General features: G+C 35.5%; 1 protein-coding gene across 1 annotated transcript in view; it reads right to left on the reverse strand.

Moving 5' to 3' along the window:
* The window catches only part of LOC125650246 (uncharacterized), a 63,750-nt gene extending 59,531 nt beyond the window's left edge, over nt 1-4,219 (reverse strand). The window contains exon 1 of the mRNA XM_048878368.2: nt 4,037-4,219. The gene's annotated coding sequence lies outside the window, so the exon portion shown is untranslated. The remainder of the gene's footprint in view (nt 1-4,036) is intronic.
* Between the last annotated feature and the right edge of the window lie 2,106 nt (nt 4,220-6,325).

The raw sequence follows: 6,325 nt of genomic DNA on the forward strand, positions 1-6,325 counted from the left end.
TTTGGAATGTATGAATAATGACTTCTCTGAGTTTAGTTTGATTTTTACGTAAGTCTGAGATGCATCTAGACTCACTTCAGATATCTTTGCATCCCTAATGAATTTTCTGCATCCAGGATGCAGATTCCTGCATTAATAGTGACAACACTGTCAGATTAACTAAGGTTTCCTGAGACAAAAGTTTCCTTACAAACCTGTGGCCATGCAAAATATCAAAGATGGTGTTTTATGTGTATTTAATTCTATGAATCAGTCAACAGCAATACATGATAAAACAACCACCCTTACTTCACATCAAAGTTTACATGAAATAAAAATAACTGCTCCATAGGGCTGTAACGAGTATCCGAAATAACCAAAAATCGTGGGTCATGTTGTTCGGGGTGAGTTCTGTTCCATTTTTCAGTATTTTGGTTCAGGTCGGGTTTTTATGATAGATTCATTATAAGAAATCCGTTTAAACAAAATGCAGTACCTCAAATTACCGAAATGCCCCAAGAAATTACCAAAATGCCCTTTAAATCTTTAAAAATTCCCCTTTAAATCCATTTTTAAAAGTTATATATTGAGAAATTAGGGATTGTGTAAAATTCCGCCTCTGAAGAAAAAAATAACAAAAAGAGTCATGTTATTAGAATTTGTGTCAATCTAAGGAAGGTAACTCATGTTATTTTTCTTCCATTTTAGAAGAATGTGTTCATCCCTTATTTCCTTTTTATTATATATACAGGGATTGAAATTAACTTTTTCTACCACAGGTTAATTTTAGCCTGTGGGTATAAAATCCACAGGCTAATATGAAAACCTACAAGCTAAAATAAAAATAATGAAGCAGCGCTCTTATTTCATATGTTTTATAAAATCATTGATTTTCCCATGATTACTGAGCATAGCGGGTCAACAGACACCGTTTGGACAAGTACGTCACTAACGGAAGTCATATGGTGCAATGTTTAGGTCTCTTGACCATCACACCTTTAATCCATAACCTGTTTACCGCAGGTCTAGATCCAGTCTTCCAATATCATGCCACATCAGGGTTGTCACTAGGGATTTTTCAAAGCGAATCCCGGACTCATGGTTCATAAGCAGCACAAGTCCAATGAACTTTTTTGATAATCGTCTAAACGGTCAGCAGTGCACTCTTGTATCATATCACTACAACCCAACTTCAATACAAAAACAAATTAATGTAGATAGGACATATTGAAGTGATTAATAAATGTTGTGATGGAATACAGTTGTTGGTTGTCGATGATCAGTTAATAAAAACAAACGACGCTACTTTTTGTTCTGATAAAAATGGCTACCGGAAGACTTGGTAAAACATAGACTCCGACTTTTTAAAAATAAATGAATAACAAAAACCTTATACTTGGAATTCAATTTAATCATCCCTATAAGTGAACAGGACTTGTGGCACATGTGTTAAAATTTTTCATCATAAGGCCAGTGATAAAATATTTTGTGTTTCTGCTAACCCGACCGACCCTAAATTTTTGTTGTTGATTTTTTGAAGAAGAAAAAAAAATCGCAATTTTTCCGGAAAAAGTATATTCCCAATTCTTGGTTTTCTTTTAATTAAACATTGAGATGAAGTCATTCAAACGCTTTCACGATGTACAAATTTGCATGGTACTGTGTCAAGCGTTTAAACAACATTGATAATGTTTGTAAGTAACAGCTAATTACTAGTACCTCCACGCTTGCCTAACACAAAGGTGATTTGACAATCGAAGTTAACAGATGGTCGAGAGACTTTGCCAAGTGTCATGTTTCCATAGAAGACTTTCTTTTGCTAAAATTGCCAACTCCTATGTATAGCCACTGTCATATGCTATCGCTTCAGTGGGCATTACGGTATATACACGGGGACCCTAGTTTTATATGGAGGTCATGATGCAACATTATAATATAGTGTACTTGAATGTCCAATCTGTCAAATTTGTATGCACATCCATGGTTTCTGCCGTAATTCTAACTGAAAACACAATGAAAAGAGCCACAAATAAAGCAGTGAAAGCATCCGAGTTGCTGATGGATGGTGAGATGTGCAGACTTTTTTAAAAATAAAAATTTATGTCCGTTAAAAAAGTTTAGCTGGAAGATAATTGGATCCCATTAGGATAAGTTGGGTCTGCCTAGACTGTCTTCCTACCCTTGCTCTATTTAGATTGTGTAAGTGCATTCAGAAACATTAATAAACTTAAAATATGTCAATGCTGTTGATATTTTGGTGATGATTTCATTTTTCATTCAAAACCATCACATCATTTTCCTGTCAAACATATCCAATAGTAGTTTGCTATGACAACCAATTTAAATGTAGAAACAATATATATCTGGTACTTGTATAGCATAGTGTCATAAAGGAGTTAACTTTTGTGTTTTATGCTATATATTTCATTGAAAAATATTGTTTCTTATAAAACATCTGGACATAATCCTCAGCCAATAACAGGTGAAATATTATGATTTATATTATACTTGCAATAAATTTGCAATGCAATTTAAGTAAAACTTTATTTTGAAAGTATAAAATTCAATAGAACATTTAACTTGTTAGAATTTACAATGTTTTCACATACTTTGAAAAAAAATTATTTCCTACCTATCCTATTTTTTTCTGGAATGTTAGCGGAAACTCAACAATTTTTGTTGTTGGCCTAATACGATGTCTGACCTTTAAAGTATTTGACTCTAGGTTTCTTTCAAAATTATAAATTAAAAAAAAATACGGATAGAAACGGTTGTTGAAATCAGTCGCTCATGTAAGCGTTTGCATGATTCTGAGTGCAAGTTTAAGAAAAGCGCATAGCATATGATCACCATATAAAAAGGATATGATACTATCATGGTTTGTAATTCACCACTCGCTAAGATTTTCGAGTGTCCACTATTTTTAACTCGCTATTTTTCAAATGTACTTACATTTTGCGAGTATTTCTAGCTAATTTTGAGCTCTGTATATACATTGTTGAATTTAATAAATTTTTAGATATATTATGCAATTCAAACATTATATGGGGAAAAATTCATCGGTGATATATACATGTACATGTCTTGCTAAAGCTATCATTCTTTGAAACACCGTGTATGCGAGAATTGAACACAATTGAATTTTCTATAATTACAATCACAATTTTATTAGTGATTTACAATCGAAATTGAAGATATATGAACTTGATATATATTAATGTATCTATTTAGAGGGGAATTTTGGTAGTTTTAGGTGGCATTTCGGTAATTTCTGGGGGCATTTTGGTAAATCACGGGCATTTTGGAATTTACCCCAAAAAATGGCATCAAATTCCTCAAATGTGGCTGTATTTTGATCAATAGTTATGTGCTGGCATTGTGGACAAAACAGTGACAGTGTGTAAAAGATGTCAGACACATCTAAAATACGCCACAGGATGAACATCGTCAATGACAAAACATTGAAAGTATGGAATGGAAATGAATAGAAGTGACAAATCACAACGCTGTTCCTAGTACCACAGATGTCGAGTCTAAACCTCAGTCCACGTACAATTATTGTAACAAAATACAATAAAGGTTTTTTATTTTAACTGCATATTAGATTTTTAAAATAGCCATAATAGACCCGAACCCGAATTAAGAAATCCTGAACCGACCCGACCCACTAACTTTTGAAACCGTGGCAGCCCTATTGCTAGTTCTCTTCCAATACTGTTCTAAACTGCTAGGAGTGAAAGGAGTGTGAAAAGTAAAGGTAAAAAGCATATCGATTTATCTATTTTAAATAGTATAAGTTTGCGACCTCCTATATGTTTAGAAGAAGAAAAATATGCAAGCATCTGCCCTGGAAACTACTTTCGTGGGTAAATTAACTTCCTACCTAAATCCAGTACTTTGTTCCATGTACAGCACCTTGATTTTACTGCCTCGACTAAATTTTTAATCTATGTGTACCCCCTAAAAATTACCGAATAGTCTACCCGATGACGGTGGTCACTTGACGGTGGCCGAGAAAATTCGAATTACCCAGATTGCATACGAATGAATTACCTACCTTTACCTGGAATCAATTCATACTTAAACTGGCAAGTAGCTTTCTGTTAAAACGAACATTTCCATAAACATGACATGAATTTCCCACAGATTTCAACATTCAATATTAAATAATTTAATAAACTAAAATAAAATCGCCGCCACTGGAATTCCCCGGATGTGGATGAAACCTGTAAAAAATATTAAATCGTACGTAACATACTTCCTTCTTTTCGCACGCTGTCTTGGTAAGACAGCTCCATGTCTATTTCCGATACCTCGTCTCTGTTACTGTTGTAACTTCATATGACAGCATCCATATAGAGTTACACATAATTCAAATGCTTTATTGACCAAACACGAAACGTACATCATAAATTAACATCATATACTATTTCAATATACCCAGGGGCGGATCCAGGAATTGTGATTACGGGCGGATTTGGACACCGCTTCGAGTTAAATACCACGCATGCGCAGAAGCCGGTGATCCGAGTCGTTCTTTTCCCTATATATTCTATTAAGAGCGACCCTGAGCACCAGCGACCGCCACCACGGTTACACCGCCACTATGAGGCAGTGGGACCAGGGCGAAGCCCCCGGAAGCTCCTGGATTTTACAGATTTTATGGGGCTTGAAATATTTCTCCTATTAAGTCATTTGTACTATTTTCTATCATTTTAATAAGGTGAAATTAATTCAATGACCCAAATTTTAAGGGGTTTTTGGAAAACATTTAAGTTCTCCCAATAAAGTAATTCAAGAAATCAAAGGATTTTGTCATTTATTTCTCTGGGAGTGGAAGAAATTATTGCTTCTTTTATCGTTTAGTACGTTTTCCGAAACAAGATACCGCGATTTACCTTAAATTTGAAAATTTTAGGGGGGGGGGGGGCGCCGGCTGCGCCCCCCTCTAAATCCGCCACTGGTACCTTAGATTAAAACACTCATTCAAATATTGACCAAACTGCTTTGTGAATGTATAATTTTCAGGATTCATAATATGCATTTGAAACTTCACCATGGGCACAAATCGTTAGCTGCTCTATTTTTATAAAAACAAAATGAAGAAAACATCTTGGTGTGGCCTTCAACTCGACAGATATATCGATGACGATTATCTATTAACAATAATCATTTTCATTCGATATATCCCTGTGAATTCGCAATAAAGGACACCACAGAGTCGTCCACCTCTGCTTCATACTTTGATATTTTATTGGAAATAGATACATGTATTAACGGCAAATTAACGACTCAACTTTAAGACAAACGGGATGATTTCAGCTTCGCCATCGTCAACTTCCCATATTTATGTAGCCATATTCCATTCATTACCTGCAGATGGTGTTTACATCTCGATGTCTCAACTAATTCTATACGCAAGAGCTTGCTTTTGCATGTATGATCAGTTTTTAAATAGAGACCAGGGGCGGATCCAGGAATTGTGGTTAGGGGGCGCAACTTGATGAGGTAGAGGGTCTGGGGTTGCTTTGAGGCCCTGGTGGGTCCAGGGCGAAGCCCTGGTGGGGTCTAGGGGACAAAGCGCCCTAGAAGCTCCTGGATTTTATAGGGTTTAAAATATGTCTCCTATATAGTCATTTTTTTTACTATTTTCTATCATATTTGACAAGGTGAAATTCTTTAAATGACGCAAATTTAAATGTTTATGGAAAAACCTGTAAGTTCTCCCAAAAAAGTAATTCAATGAATAAAAAAAAATTGTCATTTATTTCTCCGAGAGAGGAAGAAATCATTGCTTCTATTATCGTTTACATTTTTCTTAACAAGAGATCACGATTTATCTTATATTTTAGGGGGCGCGCACTGGCTGCGCCCTCCCCCCACCCCCTAAATCCGCCACTGGAGGCAGGTTACTGACAAACAAGTTGATATTCCAGGGGTTCCAACAGTCTCGTTTAAAGTCAGCATTTCGCAAATTCTATGGTCGTTACAAAGATCTAATTTGCCATTACAACCTATCATTGGGTAAAATGCTGTCTGACGTGTTTCATACCGATTGTTAGGCCGTTCTTGGCACTGATTTTGACTACGGATTACTCCCTTTACTTGATCAAGATAAAAGTAACATGACGGGTGTGACTCCTCCTTAACACCTGATCCCACCGTCGGTATTTCCTGGGGTCCGTGTTTGTCCAGCTCTCAATTTTGTATTCATTTGGTATCTTTATCTAGGATTATGACATTGATCACTATTTGTTATCTTCACCTTTTTCATCCAATGAAATAAAAAGAATATCTTTATTTTTTTTATTGTAGGGTCTTTTGTTGTCGCTTTAGCCCCTCACTG

Source organism: Ostrea edulis, chromosome 5 (assembly GCF_947568905.1).
Source record: "Ostrea edulis chromosome 5, xbOstEdul1.1, whole genome shotgun sequence".
Classification (NCBI taxonomy): domain Eukaryota; kingdom Metazoa; phylum Mollusca; class Bivalvia; order Ostreida; family Ostreidae; genus Ostrea; species Ostrea edulis.